The following is a 16021-nucleotide window of genomic DNA, read 5'->3' on the forward strand; positions in this document are numbered from 1 at the left end:
CTCAGTTTAGCTGCCTCTTCCTCAAGGAAGCCCACATTAACTTGCAGCCCAGGTTGGATCCAGGGTTGCCTGGTTGTAATGGTGCTGCCTGCTCTCCTGGTAACACCTGTCACTAGCGTGATTTCATGTACTGGGGCAATTGTCTGGTTATTGACTCTCTCCATGTTATGACTGTGTATTCCACGAGGGCAGGGACATTGTCTCGTTCACAGCTGTATCCCGGACATCCAGCACAGTGCCTGCACATAGCAGATGCTCAATAAATGCCTGTTGGATACATGGAGGGATGGAATCCTCTTGACAAGCCGAGGAAGGAGGTGGTATTATTCCCTGTTTACAGAGAAAGTGCAGGGAGGTTAAGTAACACGCCCCAAGGTCAGACAGCCAGAATCAGATGGTGTCTGTCTGGGGATGTCTCCCTGACAGCAGGGCCCAGAAGGTAGGCAGATGGGGTTGTGCAAAGGGGAAATAAGACCATTTGGACAGGGAGGGGGTATGAGGGCGAGCCCCACCCATCCGTGTTTTCTCCTCAAGGATGATGGTTTGTGGCTGTTTTCCTCAAGGGCGACTCAGGTGACCTTCAGGTTGGGGCCCTCCGAGGTCCCAGGGGCTGGCTGGGTGGAGGGCCCGGTCTGGCTCAGGCTGCTTTTCTCGCCCCTTTGCCGCCTGCTGGCTTCAAGCACAGATTACAACTTCCCCTCCTCGTCTGTCTTACGCAGGCCACCTCCGGCTGGCCATTGTCTCATTGTTTGCTGAGGGAAGCTCCAGGAGGAAATTAACCTGCTGCTCACCCCAAGCAGGGAGTTTCACCCCCAGTCCCTACTGGGAATGCCTGGGGGCCAGGCAGAAGGGGGTGGGGCAGGTAGCAGACAATACAACAGGCAGCCTTGAAAGGAGTGAGCTCCCAGGCAGGGCAAAATGCAAGCAGAGGCTACATTCTCTGGCAGATATTTATGACACCCTATCATGGGACGGCTGTGTGTCAGGGAGCTCAAGATACAGATGTGAGACAAAGATCTTAAGAACCCTGTAGCTGATGAGATGTGCTGTGTAGGGGCCTCAAAGTCTAATGAACTCCCGTGCCAGTCAGGTAACAGAAATCTGAAGGCATGTGAACAATAGAGAGTGGTGGGGTCTATGATAAAATGAAAACTGCATGAGTCTCCTAAAGGCCTTTAGATTCCAATTTCATTTTAACAAGGTGCTAATGAACTCAAAGCCCCACAGACTGATGCAGCCTATAGACTCCCAGTCTCAACCTTTAGAAGGGAATTCTTTTTTTTTCTTTTTTAAAAAATATATCTTTATTGATTTCAGAGAGAGGAAAGGAGAGGGAGAGAGAGACAGAAACATCAATGATGAGAGAGTCACTGATCGAGCCCACAACCTGGGCATGTGCCCTGACTGGGAATCGAACCCTGATCTCCTGGATCCTAGGTCGACGCTCAACCGCTGAGCCACACCTGGCCAGGCAGGGAATTCTTATTTGGGGTAAAATTGGATCATTACTTGTTATTGGTATCCCACACCTCATTCCCTCAACCCACTGCTACCTTGAGCTGTAGCTACTGCAAGTACCTTCAGCACACTGACAGCATATCATTTCAAGTGCCTGTCAGTCTTTTGGCTTCTCCGAAACCTTGGGAACTCTCTCAAACAGGATCTGGGAGGAGCTGATGCACCCTGGGGAAACCCTTAATCACTGGAGGATGGGAGTTGGTGGATACATTTCTCAGTCTCTTATCCATTGGAGGTGATCTCCTTGGTTGCTCTGATGGTCTGAATGAGATAGGGCACTAAACCCTGGCCAGGTAGCTCAATTGGCTAGAGCGTCATCCTGATATGCCAAGGTTGATATGCCAAGGTTGTGGGTTCAGTCCCTTGACAGGGCACATACAAGAATCAACCAATGAATGCAAACAATGTATAAATGAGTGGAACAACAAATCAATGTCTCTTTTTGATGTCTCTCTCTCTCTCTCTCTCTCCCTCCAAAATCAATCAATAAATTAAAAAGAAAAAAGAAAAAAAGATAGGGCACTGGTTGCCCATGTTGGAAACTGGCTCAATAACTCACCTTTATTGCCTTTCTCCCTTCCTTTGTCTCACTCTCTCAGATTCCTCTGGCTTCCTGGGTTACTGGTACCCAAATCCCCGTCTCAGGCTCTATTTTCAGGGGAACCCAAACTAAGACAATCTCTAATGTTCTTTCTGAATAGAGTTTAATGATTCTAACTTTATGTGATTCTAAGATTGAATATATTGACTCTGTGATTACAAGTTTTCATAAATTAACCTGTCTGTGGTTCCAGAATGACATCATTCATTCTAAGATGGCCAAAACACACCTCTCAGCCATGAACTCAGGTATGCAAGAAATGTAACACTCCACTTTGTATAACTGAATTTTATTTCTCCTGAGCTCCTATTTTTCTTATGTCAGAAAATGCAAATGTCAATCAAATCTAGAAAAACCATAACACAGTCATTTCAGATTTGAACACGATTGAGTGAGTCAAGCTTTCCTCTTCCTCCCTTTTTTCCTGGATTTTTAGCCCTGGATTGTGGGGCCATCTTAATATTGACTGGGGGGAAAAGGGGGTCTGTGACTGGTATTTCTCAAGCTGTAGCACTCATCTGAACCTCTAGCATGCCACCTCCCATTGGCATCTACTGGGAAAAGCCCCACCCAGGGCTATACTTTGACCTCTAGTGTCTTGGGCCATTAACTGAGTAGAGTCACATCCACTTGGTTTTCAGTCACCTGGGACAAGATTCAAACACTTTTTGAATCTCACCAGGCTCTAGTACATGAACTCATTTACATATTGTGATGTCTGTTATGAAGGAAAAAATAGGGTGGACGAGAATACCTCTTTGAGGAGTCTTAATTCAAGCCAAAACTAAGAGTCTAAGGTCAGGGGAAGCCACCAAAAGACTTAGCAGGAAAGGGAGATGTCTGAGTTGTATCTGAAGCTGTAAAACATTTGGTAACATTGAAGGGATCTCCCGCAGTTTTTGGTGCCTTACCTTTCCCCTATTTGTTAGTGGCCTCCATGACCTTGGAGAGAGGATAATGGGGCAGAAATGGAAGAAATTATTTTCTGAGTCTCAGGCCAAGGCTTTTGGTTTTCCAAATCATGGAAATTTAGTCAAAGCCCTGAGTAAGTTGAGGGTATATAATTTCTGCCATAACTAGTAGAGTCAGAAGAATAGATGAGTCAAATTAGTTTTCCTGTTTAGGAAATGAGATAAAGATTATCTGAGGAGAAGGGAAGTGTAGCAGAGATATTTAGAAGTCATGCAATGATCTGACTTCCCCTTCTTCTGTAGCTGCAGATGGCCATGCAGCTAAAGACTACATTTCCCAATCTTCCTTGCATAAGGTGTAGCCACATGACCAGGTTCTGACAAAGGATGTGTATGTGAACCCAATGGTGTGTGCAACTTCTAGGTCTTGTATTTAAAGAAAAGGGGACATCTTCTTACCACTCCTTTTCTCCCATTCCTGCAAGCTAGAATTTTACGTGGTGGTAGGGGCTTGGGAAGCCATCGAAGTCCACAAGATGGAAGCTGCATGTGAAGGATGTCAGAGCAACAAAATGGAAAGAGCCAGGGTTTCTAACACCATGTGACTCTGTATCAACCTGGACTGCTTAGTTAATGAGAGAAGTCAACTTCTATATTACTTAGGACATAGTTAGTTTGGCCTGCATTACAACAACTGAATTAGCATCCCAAGTAATACAGAGTGTCAGATACAGGAAATTATGGAGCATGTAGATCCTGGTGTGGGCTCTGAAGAAAGAATGCAGACACCTTGGGCAATCCTGAAGGATCAGAGAGCAAGACCCAGGGCCTTACTCCAGGTCAAACCTACGGAAGCCACAAACCTAGATGCCTGAGAGAGTGTGCAGCCCCCTAGACCAGGACCCTTTCTGCACACATAAGTAGGCGGGAGTAGGTGACCTGAGGGGAATAAAGAGAAAGAAAACACCCAGCATTGACCAAGATTAAGTTTCTATCACCCAGTGGAATGGAGGCTATTTATTTTGGATGTAGGCTGACAGTTATGTCTGTTTCACATTTTACTATTATTATTATTCTTACTCCAGCTCAACAGTTCCAGGATGCTGAATTTCATCAATAAATTTTTGCTGAGCACCAAGGCACAAGGCTCAGGTTCAGGTCCTAGCTGAGCCACCAACTGGCCTGGACCATTTTGTATCCCTTCTCTGAGCCCTGGTGATCTCACTGGGACCGTAAAGGGGTTGAACTTCAGGATGTCCATGGTGCCTCTTTCTGCATTGATATTCTGTGGTTCTCAGTGTCTGACACTGAAGGGAGTTCAGGAAAAGCGTGATAAAGCATCTCTGTTCCAATCTGCAGAAAGACAAGGTGCAAGTATATGGGCATACACATGTATACACACTTAAACAAACAAACGTGGATAACCAAAGGTCACTGCAGCCAAGAGAAAATCGAGCATTAAGGTTTAAGATGCAGGCTTTGGGATTGAACAGATGCTCAGTGATACACCCTCATCTTCATCATTAACTAGCTAGTGACCCTGGACAAGTCACTGTACATCTCTGAGTCTTTTTTTTTTTTTTTTTACTTTTTAAATTTATCTTTATTGTTGAGAGTATTACAGGTATACCATTTTCCCCCCCAATTGATCCCCTCCACTTCCCTCCCACCCCCTTCCCAGGCCTTCACCCCGTTATTAACTGTGTCCATGGGTTATACATATAACTTCTTTGGTTAATCTCTTCCCACCCTCCACCCCCCTTCCCTCTTTCCTCTGAAATATGATCGTCTGTTACATGTGTCAATATCTCTGGATCTATTTAGTTCATCAGATTCTTTTGTTCATTAGCTTCTTCTTAAAGAAGACCCTTCAACATTTCCTGTAGTGCTGGTTTGGTGGTGATGAACTCCTTTAGCTTTTCCTTGTCTGAGAAGCTCTTTATTTGACCTTCAATTCTAAATGATAGCTTTGCTGGGTAGAGCAATCTTGGTTGTAGTTCCATGTTTTTCATCCCTTTGAATATTTCTTGCCACTCCCTTCTGGCCTGCAAGGTTTCTGTTGAGAAATCAGCTGACAGTACTGTGGGTGCTCCCTTGTAGTTAACTAATTGCTTTTCTCTTGCTGCTTTTAAGATTCTCTCTTTGTCTTTAACCTTTGGCATTTTAATTATGATATATCTTGCTGTGGGCTTCTTTGGGTTCCTCTTGTTTGGGACCCTCTGTGCTTCCTGGACTTGTAAGTCGATTTCTTTCCCCAGGTAGGGGAAGTTTTCTGTAATTATTTTTTCAAATAGGTTTTCAATTCCTTGGTCTCTTTCTTCCCCTTCTGGCACCCCAATAATACGAATGTTGGGCCTCTTGAAGTTGTCCCAGAGGCTCCTTATACTATTTTCATATTTCTGGATTCTTTTTTCTTTTTGCTCTTCTGGTTGGGTGTTTTTTGTTTCCTCATGTTCTAAATTGCTGATTTGATTCTCAGCGTCCTATACTCTGCTGTTGATTCCCTGTAAATTATTCTTCATTTAAGTTCCTGTAGCCTTTATTTCAAATTGGTACTTTATTATGTTATCGATTTTCTCAGTTATTTCCCTAACAGTCTGCTTAAACATCCTTATAACCAAAATTCTGAACTCCTTATCTGTTAGCTCGCTAGAGATTTCTTCTGTTCTTTCCTTTGTGACATCTTTCTTTGCCTGCGCATTTTGGCTGCTTTTAGGTGTTTGTTTCTATGTAGTAGGTAGAACTGCTATGTCTCCTGGAATTTGTAGAGTGGCTTTGTGTAGTAGGTGTCCTGTAGGGCCCAGTGGCTCAGCCTCCCCAGTCACCTGAGCTGGGCCTTCTAGGTGCTTCCCTGTGTGGGCTGTGTGCACTGTACTGTTGTAGTTGAGCCTTGGTTGCTGTTGGCATCCCTGGGAGGAACTGACCCCCAGGCCAATCAGCTGTGAGGACCAACTGCAACTATAGCCAGAGAGCTGCTGTGCTGGAGACACCCTTATGGATCAGGATTTACTTTAGTGGAGCTTTGGTGTTCTCCAAGTGCACCCCTTGAGTGTCACTCGTGGATGTGGTAGGGTTGTAATCCACCGTGGTAGAGTCTGATCACCAGGTGCACTGTCTCTGGGGCCTCCCGGGAGGTGCAAAGTCAGCCTGTGCCAGTGCCTTGCCCAGGGCCACCCAGCATGAGCTACACAGCAAACTGTAGCTGGCTGCTACTTGTGCTGGGCTTGGAGGTGTCCAGGAGAGGCCAAGCTATGAGCCAATGCAGGCTGCTGCTAGTGCCAGGCCTGGGGCCACTTATCAAGCTGTCTGGGGCCTGCTGCTGCTTGAGAGATTTTAGGAAATCCTAAGCATGAGGCTTAAGAGGCCACTTGCATAGAAAAGCCCCTGGAAATGGCCTGGATGAGCTGCAGGTGGGGAGGGGCGGGGCCTCTGGGAATCACGGGGCGGGGCCAAAGGTGTGAGTCAGGTGCTGGCGATTCAAATATGGCGCCTGCCTGCCGGCTGTGTGCCGGGAGGACTCGCCACAGGAGCAATGGCCTCTGCCAGCTCTTCTGCCTGGGAGGAAGCTGCCCCTCCACCTCTCGCCCCAACTTCAGGCAGGTTAGTTCCTCCCCAAGTGTCCCAGGTCCTTTCAGGCTGTTGCGGGTGCTGGGGCTTAGAGGGAGCGTCCGGGTGGGTCTGTGTGCAGTCCCTTTTGAGAGGAGCTGCTGGGGCTCCCGCAGCCTCCGCGACCCTCAGGGACAGTCCCCGCCGGTTTCACAGCCTGGAGTTGTGGGGACGTCTCTTCCCGGCCTGGAGCCCTGGGCTGGGGGCCTGCTGTGGGGCTGGGACCCCTCCCTCCTCCGGGAAACCTCTGCCGCCGAGATTCCCTTCTGGGTTTCATCCGCGGCACTGGGCATAGGCCCGTGGCCGTGTCTCCCGGATTCAGCCCCGATCCGCCAGTGTCTGCGCCCCTCCTACCGGTCTCGGTGCTTCTTCAGCTCCCTGGTTGTGGGGCTTCTGTTCAGCCAGATTTCAGGAGGCTCAGAGTGATGGTGGTTCTGTATTTTCGTTGTAATTTTGATGTGGTTGCGGGCGGCGGCGGGTGCAGCTGTTACCTACACCGCCATCTTGTTGTTCCTCTCCATCTCTGAGTCTTGACTTCCTCACATTTAAAATGAGGATAACAATAACTACCTTAAGGGCTCACATGGAAATAAAAGGAGGTAATATATGTAGAGCACCAAGCTCAGTGCACATGGCGAGTGCTTAATAAATGGTTGTTTCACTGAAGATTGTGAATTGTGGTAGGAACCAAGTGAAAAGTAGAGAAGGGCAGGGCTAGCAGGTCTCAAGTGTGGAACAGAGAGATCCCTGAGGGCCAGAGTGTGGAGAGGCTCTTGGATGAGGCAAGCCATGAATGGTGCAGGGATGGGTAAAATGGTCAGCAGAGAGGATGAGGTACCACTAGAGGAAGGAGAAGAGACAAAGAAGCAGAGTGGAGATAGACTTGGGAAAATCTCTTCCTTCCCCGAGGCTTATTTTTCTCATTTGTAAAGTGTGCATAACAATACTGGCCTTGCAGTGTTGTTGCGATGACTACTTTAGATGACATAAGTCAAGCACTTGTGAAGATGCCTGGCTCTGGAACCTCATCAAATATCAGTTTTATTTTTTCCCCTAGACAATGGACTCACCAAATATCAGAGCTAGAAGGATCCTCAAAGGATATCCATGCTAACACACTCTTCTATTCATGACTGTTCACACGTCATCTATCTATCCAGCTATCATTTATCCATTTTTCATACATTCATTTAAACATCAACAATTCATTCATCATCCATTCACCATCCATCCAGCCCATCACCTCTTCCTTACCCATCATCATGTGTTCACCACCCAACCACTGTCTGTCTACCTATCATCTATTCTGTATCCATCCCTCATCAATCTATTTGTAATCCATACACCCACTCAGCAGGCCACCCCAACCATCGTTATTCCATCTGTCTGTCTATCTCCCATCCCTCATTCATCTGTCTACCATTCACCAGTCCAAGCTGTGGAAGAATGCTGCTACTGCTGCAGGATCTGGCTGGAGGCTGGGCAGAGAAGGGGATTTTCTTAGACTTCAGCTCTCCGTTCAGGGAGAGGTGACAGCAGGAGCCCTAGGGACTGGCATAGACTTGACAAAGGGAAGGGAGGTGTGGCCTTGGGAGGGAGGAAGAAAGACAGGCAAGGGGTGAGGAGAGGAATAGTTAGGAATTAGCTTCTTGGGTAAAGTCGGATCAAAAAAGAGACCCCTAGTAAGGCCTTGTGACCTTTACTCATGTAATTAATAATGTTGCTGTTACCCTGGCAGCCACACTTCACTGCGCATAGCCTGTGAGTTATGGCGATACAAGCCTTCCGGGCGTTCTCTCCTTTTGTCTCCACCCACGGGAACCCTAAGTGGCCACCACTTTTATCCCCGCTTCCCAGATGAGGAAACTGAATCTCTGTGAGGGTGAGCTAGGATTTAAATATAGTCCATGTGGCAACAAACTTTTCCGTGCCTGTCTCTCATTATTCCTTGGGCACGGCATGTGGTCATGCTGGTCGCTGAGCAGGGGGAGTGGCTAGGGAAGGAGGAGAGCAGCAGAAAGAGGAGCCATTCATGACTTAGACACAGCTGTTCGTTCCGTAAAATGTATTCTCCATCGTATTGGAGAGTCCTCTGTACCCCCAGAGTTTTCAACAGTGCCTGGTACATAATAGGCGCTCCAAAAATGTTTGTTCTTACTTAAATTTTATTGCAAAGGAAATGGATGGCCAATTAAAGTATAGAATGTGTAGGTTCATATGTTCTAACAAATCCAGAGTAATAATAACATAAAGAAGATAGAATTTTATTTCTCTCAAATCTGGGTGTAAATGATTCAGGACCAGCACGGTAGAGTTGGGGTCTCAGGCTTCTTCTTTTTTGTAATTCTGTCATCCCTGGGGTGTGCCCTGGTCAGATGGCTCCCCCATAGCTACACCATGGCCAGTGAGCAGGGGGAAAGGCAAGGGGCAGCTATGAATTAAAAGATGCTCACATCACCTCTGTTCCTATGCCATTGATCTGAATTGAGTTACATGGCTGTACCTAGACGCAAGGGGGAGGCTGGGAAGTGTAGTCTTTATCTTGTGTGGCTAAATGCTCGGCTAAAAGTCAGAAGTTTTATCTCTAAAGGAGAAAGAATGGGTATGAGGGGAAACTAGTGGTCTCTGGCACAGATGAGAACATGTGTGGGCACCAGTAGTCTCCAAGGTGTGAAGACTCCGTAGGGAAAGGTAGCCTCTCTCCCACTAGACTGCAAGCTCCCTGAGGGGAGGGGGCGATTTTAATTACCCCAATGTCCCTGGCAGCTTCCTCCCTTCCTCCCTTCCTTCCCTCCCTCCTTCCCTCTTTCCCTCCCTCCTTCCTCCCTCCACTAATTATTCAGTTTGTCCCAGAAATAATTGGAATCCTTCCAGAAAGATTTCATCTTGTGCTGGGGGCTTCAAAGAGGTGTCCAGGTCTGTTCTAAACTGGACAACAGATAGTCCATTCTCTTCCTCTCTCTCTCTCCGTGTGTGTGCAATCTGCATACATACATACATATGTACATATAATCATATATATCAGGAGGTACCGTGCTAATCTCTGGGGAACACAGTGTTGAGCAAGTCAGACAAGGTCCTTACCCTCGCGAAGCTTATGGTCAAGAGAGACAGTAATACAAAAATAAATGCATGAATAACTACAGTTATTAAATTATTAAATCAGCCCGACAAAGAAGCACAGAATGCTCCGAGAGCATATTCACTGTTCCTTCCAGCTTTCATTATACAAGTATTTACCAGGAGCCATTATATGTTAGATCATTTTTCAAAAGAATAAAATCATGCCTGGTGTTCAAATACAAAATGAACACATCGAAGTTTTTATTTAGATCATTAACTTATGAGGGAACCACACACACACACTCTCACAAGATGGAGAATGCTGAAATTAATTGGCTAAAGATGCAGAATGATTTTCTTTCAAGAGGACTGGGCGTGGGGGGAATCGACTGTACCTCAAGCAGATCAAATTTACTTGCATCTCTATGAACAAGAATTATTTGTATTGCTATCAGCCTTGTTACAATTTACAGAGATGTGTGATGGCTCAAAGATACAGAAAGGCACCATCACTGTAGGATCAGATAACCCGAAATGCATGAAGACAAGCAATAGCATTCTGCAGGACACCCAGTGATCTTCATGGGCCTTATTTTCTATTTCAGAGTTTTTTACAGTTTTCCCTGATATGAGTCAGACCTGTGCTAGGTATTGGTAACACAGAGGTAAACCATAGACACAGTATCTCCCTCAGGGGGAAGGTTATAATGTTGCCTTATGTTCTAATAGTGGGGTGTAGGGATGGGGAACACACAATTTCTGGAAGCCAAACTGAGTCTTTGCCATTTTTTTCTAAAATCAGATTATAAAAGCACTTTGTACCCTGAGAAAAACCAGGGCTCTTCTGTCTAGTTCTAAATCCCCAAATAAATGAAGTCTTAGGCCTTTCCTGTGAGTTACTGACTCCCTAACAAAAACTACTTTATTTCATGTCTGCAAAACCCCATTTGAAAACATGTGATTACCTTTGCAGATAGAAAAATCAGGTGAGAAAATTGCTGTTTCTTCTACCTTGGACAGACTAACCCTTGATAACTTTTTCCCTTTGAAGTATCTGTTATATTTTTTATTTGGTGATTTATTGTTCTAAAACCTGGACCCTCTTGTGAAACTTCTTTTCAGGCAAATTTTTGGTTGATTTCTAAATGCTTTTGTCCCTGAATTTTCTTTGAGACAACACACACAGCAACAACCACCACCAAAATAATTAGAGATTGTTGTAAGTGCTGCGAAATCAGTAAGTGTAGTGATACAATAGAGATAAATTGAGAAGAGAGAATTACTTTAGATCAGGGGTCAGCAAATTTTTTCTGTAAGGGACTGGGTAGTAAATATTTTAGGCTTTGAGGGACATCAAGTCTCTGTCACAATTCTCAGCTCTGCTATTGTAGTGGAAACGCAACCATAGACAATGTGGAAATGAATGGGCATCACTGTGTTCCAATAAAACTTTATTTATAAAAACAGGTGGTGGGCCAGATTTGGAATTTGGGCATTGTTTGCTGATCCCTGTTTGAAATCATGCAAGACTTTCCTGAGAAGGTGATATTTAAGATGAAACTTAAGAATGAGAAGAAGCTGGCATTCCAAGCAGAGCCAACAGAATGCACAAAGGCCCCGAGGTAGAAAAGAATTTGTTGTATCTGTGGACCAGTGAAGGGGCCAGTAATGGAAGCACAGTGACTGAGGGAGAGCGTGGGAGAGGAGGCCAGTGATGTTGGCAGGGGCAGGGCCATGTAACAACTTGTGGGCCACAGTAAGGAGTTTGGATTTTATTCTAGGAGCAAGTTATTATGGGGTTTAAGCTGTGGAGTGACTATATCAGGTTTTAAATTTAAAAAGTTAACTCCGGCAGCTGTGACCTAGAGGGGCACAAAGCAGAAGGGTGAGACTGGCAGGCAGGCTATAGTAGTTATTGGGGCCAGAGCTGACAGCAGACATGAAAGGTGGCCCTGATGCCCCGGCTGGTGTGGCTTGGTTGGTTGAGAGTCGTCTAGTATGCGAGGGGTCGCTGGTTGATTCCTGGTCAGGGCACATGCTTGGGTTTTAGGCTCTTCCCCTGTAGGGGGGCGTGCAGGAGGCAGCCCATGGATGTTTCTCTCTCTCTTTCCCTCTCCCATCCTCTCTCTCTCAAATCAATAAAAAACATATTTTAAAAAGAAAGGAAGGGAGGGAGGGAGGGGGAGGGGGGGAAGAAAGAGAAAAGAAAAAGGAAAGGAGAAGGGGAAGGGGAGGGGGAGGGGGAGGGGAGGGGAGGGGAGGGGAGGGGAGGGGAGGGGAGGGAAGGGAAGGGAAGGGAAGGGAAGGGAAGGGAAGGGAAGGGAAGGGAAGGGAAGGGAAGGGAAGGGAAGGGAAGGGAAGGGAAGGGAAGGGAAGGGAAGGGAAGGGAAGGGAAGGGAAGGGAAGGGAAGGGAGATGGCTCTGGAAATGGAGAGAACGTTGGACTGGAGAGGCGATTTTTAGGGGGGGGGCAGGCACAGGGTGGGATTGATCTCAGCATCAAAGACAACCCCCTCCTCCCATTTCCGGCTGCTGAATGCCTGAGCCCCCTCCCTGGTGGCCGGGCTTGCCTGATGCAGCCCCGTGAACTGCCCAGCCTCACCCTTTCTACTCCTGACTTTTGCCTCACTCCCCCCCCGCCCAGAAGAAAGTACAGGGTTCTACAGCAGAACCTCTTGTCTCCCGACCTTGCACAGGTTGTGGGGCTCACTTGTCTGTCAGGCCACGTGCTTCCCCCTTTAGACTGAGTTCCTTGAGAACAGTAGGTACCACCGAGTTATCCCACAATGTGAACAAAGTCACAGAGTCGGGATAAACGCTAGGTGACTGACTGAGTGAACAAGCAAACCCTCAGTGCCTAGCAGAGGGCTCCATCTGTGGTTTGTGCTGATGCTCATTGAATCAATTAGTTTGTAAGGGAGTGAATAAATGAGAGGAATGAATGAATGAACTCACAGTGCCTAGCGCCCAGTCTGCTTATGTAACAGACTAATACATATTTGTCTTTATTGTTTAAAAACTGAGTGTATTTAAACCATATATATTCATATGGTTTAAAATATGTAAATAAAGATATTGTGGAAGTCTCATTCTCACTCCTGGTTCCCACCACTTTTATTAGTTTCTGATCTTTCCAGAGTTTCTTCATGCAAATTTATGGAAATGAAAAAAATATTTTGTTATTGCCCATGGCCATGCTTGGTGAGGGTAGTTGGGACTGAGCTGGTAGGGACTTGCTTGTCCGTCTCTCATTTATCCTGAAACTGGAATCAGAGCCCCGGACTTGGGCTTCATCCTGGCTGGGGCTCTGACCTCCTACCTGGCCTGCGTGTTGGGGAGGCACAGCCCCTCCGGAAAGAGACAGACAGGGTCACTGCTTCCTTAGAGTGGGCGAGGTGGGATGGGTTCCACCTGAGCTGCTGCTAGGTGGAACCATACTAACTAAAGAGCAACAAAGCCCAGAGGAAGAACCTTCCTCCCTTTCCATTTTCCCTTCAACTTGTTAAGGAGAAAGTCTCCGTTGAATGCTGGTGTGTTTTTAACACCTCTCTTAATACTTACTTCCCTTTTTAACAGAGAGCTGGCCTCCACCTCGTAGCCTTCTGCAGGCAGCAGGATCTGGCAAGAATTAATGACATTGTTTTGTTTTCATTGTACTTATTTTTATGGTTACCTTCTATTTATGGCACCAGATACTGGTTTTCCATTTATGGAGGGATCTAAAGTTCCCTTTTGAAATGAATATTTTTATGTTTTTAAAAGAGGGTCCATTTAAAGAAAAAAATGTTATGTAACTGGCAGCACAGGTGATACCCCAACATGAAAAGAATTATAAACAGGAATGTGATGGGCTGAAAAGGAAGAAATGCCTCTCAGGCCAAAAGCTTCTCCCAGCCTCTATTTAACAGAATATACCACTGAGGCTTAATGAGGGGAAAGGAATTTCTCAAGGTCACACTATTGACATAGACTGAGAACTGGACCACCTGATTCCCCTGTGGTGTGGACAACCTGTGCAGAGGTGTTGGGCAGGGGTCAGAGATCGTGCCCACTCCCATCAGCCTGGCCACTACACTGGCCAGGGTCAGGGTTTCCAAAGCTGGCCAAGTCACAGACTGAGTGCAAAAAGGACCTGAGCCCTGAAGGAGAGGAGAGGAGAGAAGCACGTTGGTTTTCATCGAGCACTGACCATGTGCTAGACCCTGCACTGCATGCTGGACTTTGCCCCAAGGGGACTCAAGGATTCAGGGGAAAGACACATCCTAGAAAAATAATTCAAGTTCCTGGAGGCAGTGTGACAAGCGCTCCAACAAAGACATTGCTAATGACATCTGGGGTTTTTGCTTACAGAGTGGCCATGTCCCCATTTTCTTTTGGGAAACCATCCCTCCCCCACTCTTGCTTGTTGTAGCTCTGGCCAGGCAAACCCCACACCCACGGCAAAGGTGGGCACATGACCAGGCCTGGCCAATCAGAACCCTTCATCCCTCTGGCCATAGGGACTGGCATAAAGTTGGACATGTGGCCCCAGGACTTTTGCTGGAACTGCTAGGAAGATGGCCCACTCCAAAGAAGTTTCTAAAAGGATAGTCGTAATTCAGAGATGCTGGAAGCCATCTTTGTCACTAAAAGTGGAGAGGCTCTCTGAGAATGAAGCTGACATTGAGGAAAGCATGATGAGAGAGAGAGGCGGTTCTAATGATATCGTAAGGTCATCCGGATTCAGCTATAAAATCAGGGCCCTGACTCAGTTCTAGAAACCAATAACTTACCTTTTTTATTCCCCTCATTAGCCACTTTGAGCTGGATTTCTGTCACGACCAAAAGAGACCTGGCCAATTCCAGGCAGAAACACATGGAAAAGCTGGAAGAGGAGAGCAGTTGGGGTGATGAAGATTTGTCTGAAAATCCTTTCTTGTGGGGGTAAGATTTGAGCAGGGTTTTGAAAAATGAAGAGGATTTTGATGCATGAAAAAGAAACTATTTCCAGTGAGGGGAGCAGCTCGGGCAGAGGCTTGGCAGTGCAGGGACTGGCAGGCAGTGTGGCTGAGGAGAAGGAGAGGGGTGGAGAAGCGGTGGGAGAGGGACTGGCGGGGGGGATGTGCCTGAATTGTGCAGAAAATCAGTTATTCCTTTGCCTGCACCCTCCTTCTCTGGAAGGGCACCCTTCATCGGTTAATTTATCCACAAACATTTATGGAGCACCTGCTGTGTGCCTGGCCCTCTTGCAGGGCTGGTGAGATAGCAGTGGACAACACGGGCAAAGTCCCTGTCCTTCTGTAGTTTCCATTCTAGTCAAAGGAGACAGGCAGTAAGCATGACAACTAGATAAATAAGTATCACAGAGTCAGGTAGTTATAACTTAGGAAGAAAAACTAAGACGAGTTAAAGATTGGTGGAGAGCTGTTTGGGATGGTGAAAATGGTGGTAGTTGCGCACCACTGTGGATGTACTTAACGCACTGAATCGCACACTTAAAAATGGTTAAAACGGAGAATTTTGTGTTACATGTATGTTACCATACACAAAACAAAAGATTGGTGGAGGGGTGTTATTTTAGCCAGGGTGGTCAGGCCAGGCCTCCTTGAGGAGGAGGCACTTGAGCAGAGATTTGAATGAAGGGAACTACGTAGCCTTGAGGATGGGTGAGGAGATCATTCCAGGCAGATGGCAATGTGCCTGGTGTGTTCTACCAACTGTAAGGAGGCTGGTGTGCCTGGAGCCCGGAGAGCAAGGGGAGAGGGAGGGAGATGAGGCTATAGGGGCAGCAGAGACTGGCACCCCAGGAGAGAACCTTGGATTTAGTTGTAAGAGTGATTGGAAGCCTTATAGAATTGGGCAGGGGAGGGACATGAACTGGCCCTTTTACTCAACTCTTCCCTTTCTCCAACACCCAATCAGTGTCTTAATCAGGGCAGTTATTTCACCTCTGCTTCCTGAATATCTCCCCTGGCTGCTGCCCTCTTTTGCCTGCCTTCATGACTGTTACCTAGTTGAGGTCATCATTTTACATGGATGACCCGAGTGGCCCCCAACAAGCTTCTGTGCCTTCCCCCAACCAGCCCTCATCTTGGTCACCAGCGGCTTTTCCACCTGCACCTCTGAGTTGTCCTTTCCTTGATGAAGGAGTCCTTCCCAAGTCCCTATCCACAGTGTGTTTTCAATAAATATTTGTTGAATAAATGAATGAGCTTGGAATTTATCTTACAAAAGCAATACCACCACCACCACTATGGCCACCACCAGCATCACCACCAGCCAACCTAGGTTGAGGACTTGCTGTGTGCCTGGCGAAACGCTTCAGACCCTGAATCTAAGCTAC

The 16021-nt window shown here is 46.7% G+C and overlaps 1 long non-coding RNA gene across 1 annotated transcript in view; it reads left to right on the forward strand.

Annotated features, from left to right (window-relative positions):
- Nucleotides 1-15785, forward strand: part of LOC308563245 — a 35876-nt gene extending 20091 nt beyond the window's left edge. The window contains exons 4-5 of the long non-coding RNA XR_013999762.1: nucleotides 14493-14622; nucleotides 15601-15785. This is a non-coding gene — a long non-coding RNA (uncharacterized lncRNA). The remainder of the gene's footprint in view (nucleotides 1-14492; nucleotides 14623-15600) is intronic.
- The last annotated feature ends 236 nt before the right edge of the window (nucleotides 15786-16021 follow it).

The sequence above is a fragment of the Miniopterus schreibersii genome (genome assembly GCF_964146895.1).
Source record: "Miniopterus schreibersii genome assembly, chromosome: 10".
Classification (NCBI taxonomy): domain Eukaryota; kingdom Metazoa; phylum Chordata; class Mammalia; order Chiroptera; family Miniopteridae; genus Miniopterus; species Miniopterus schreibersii.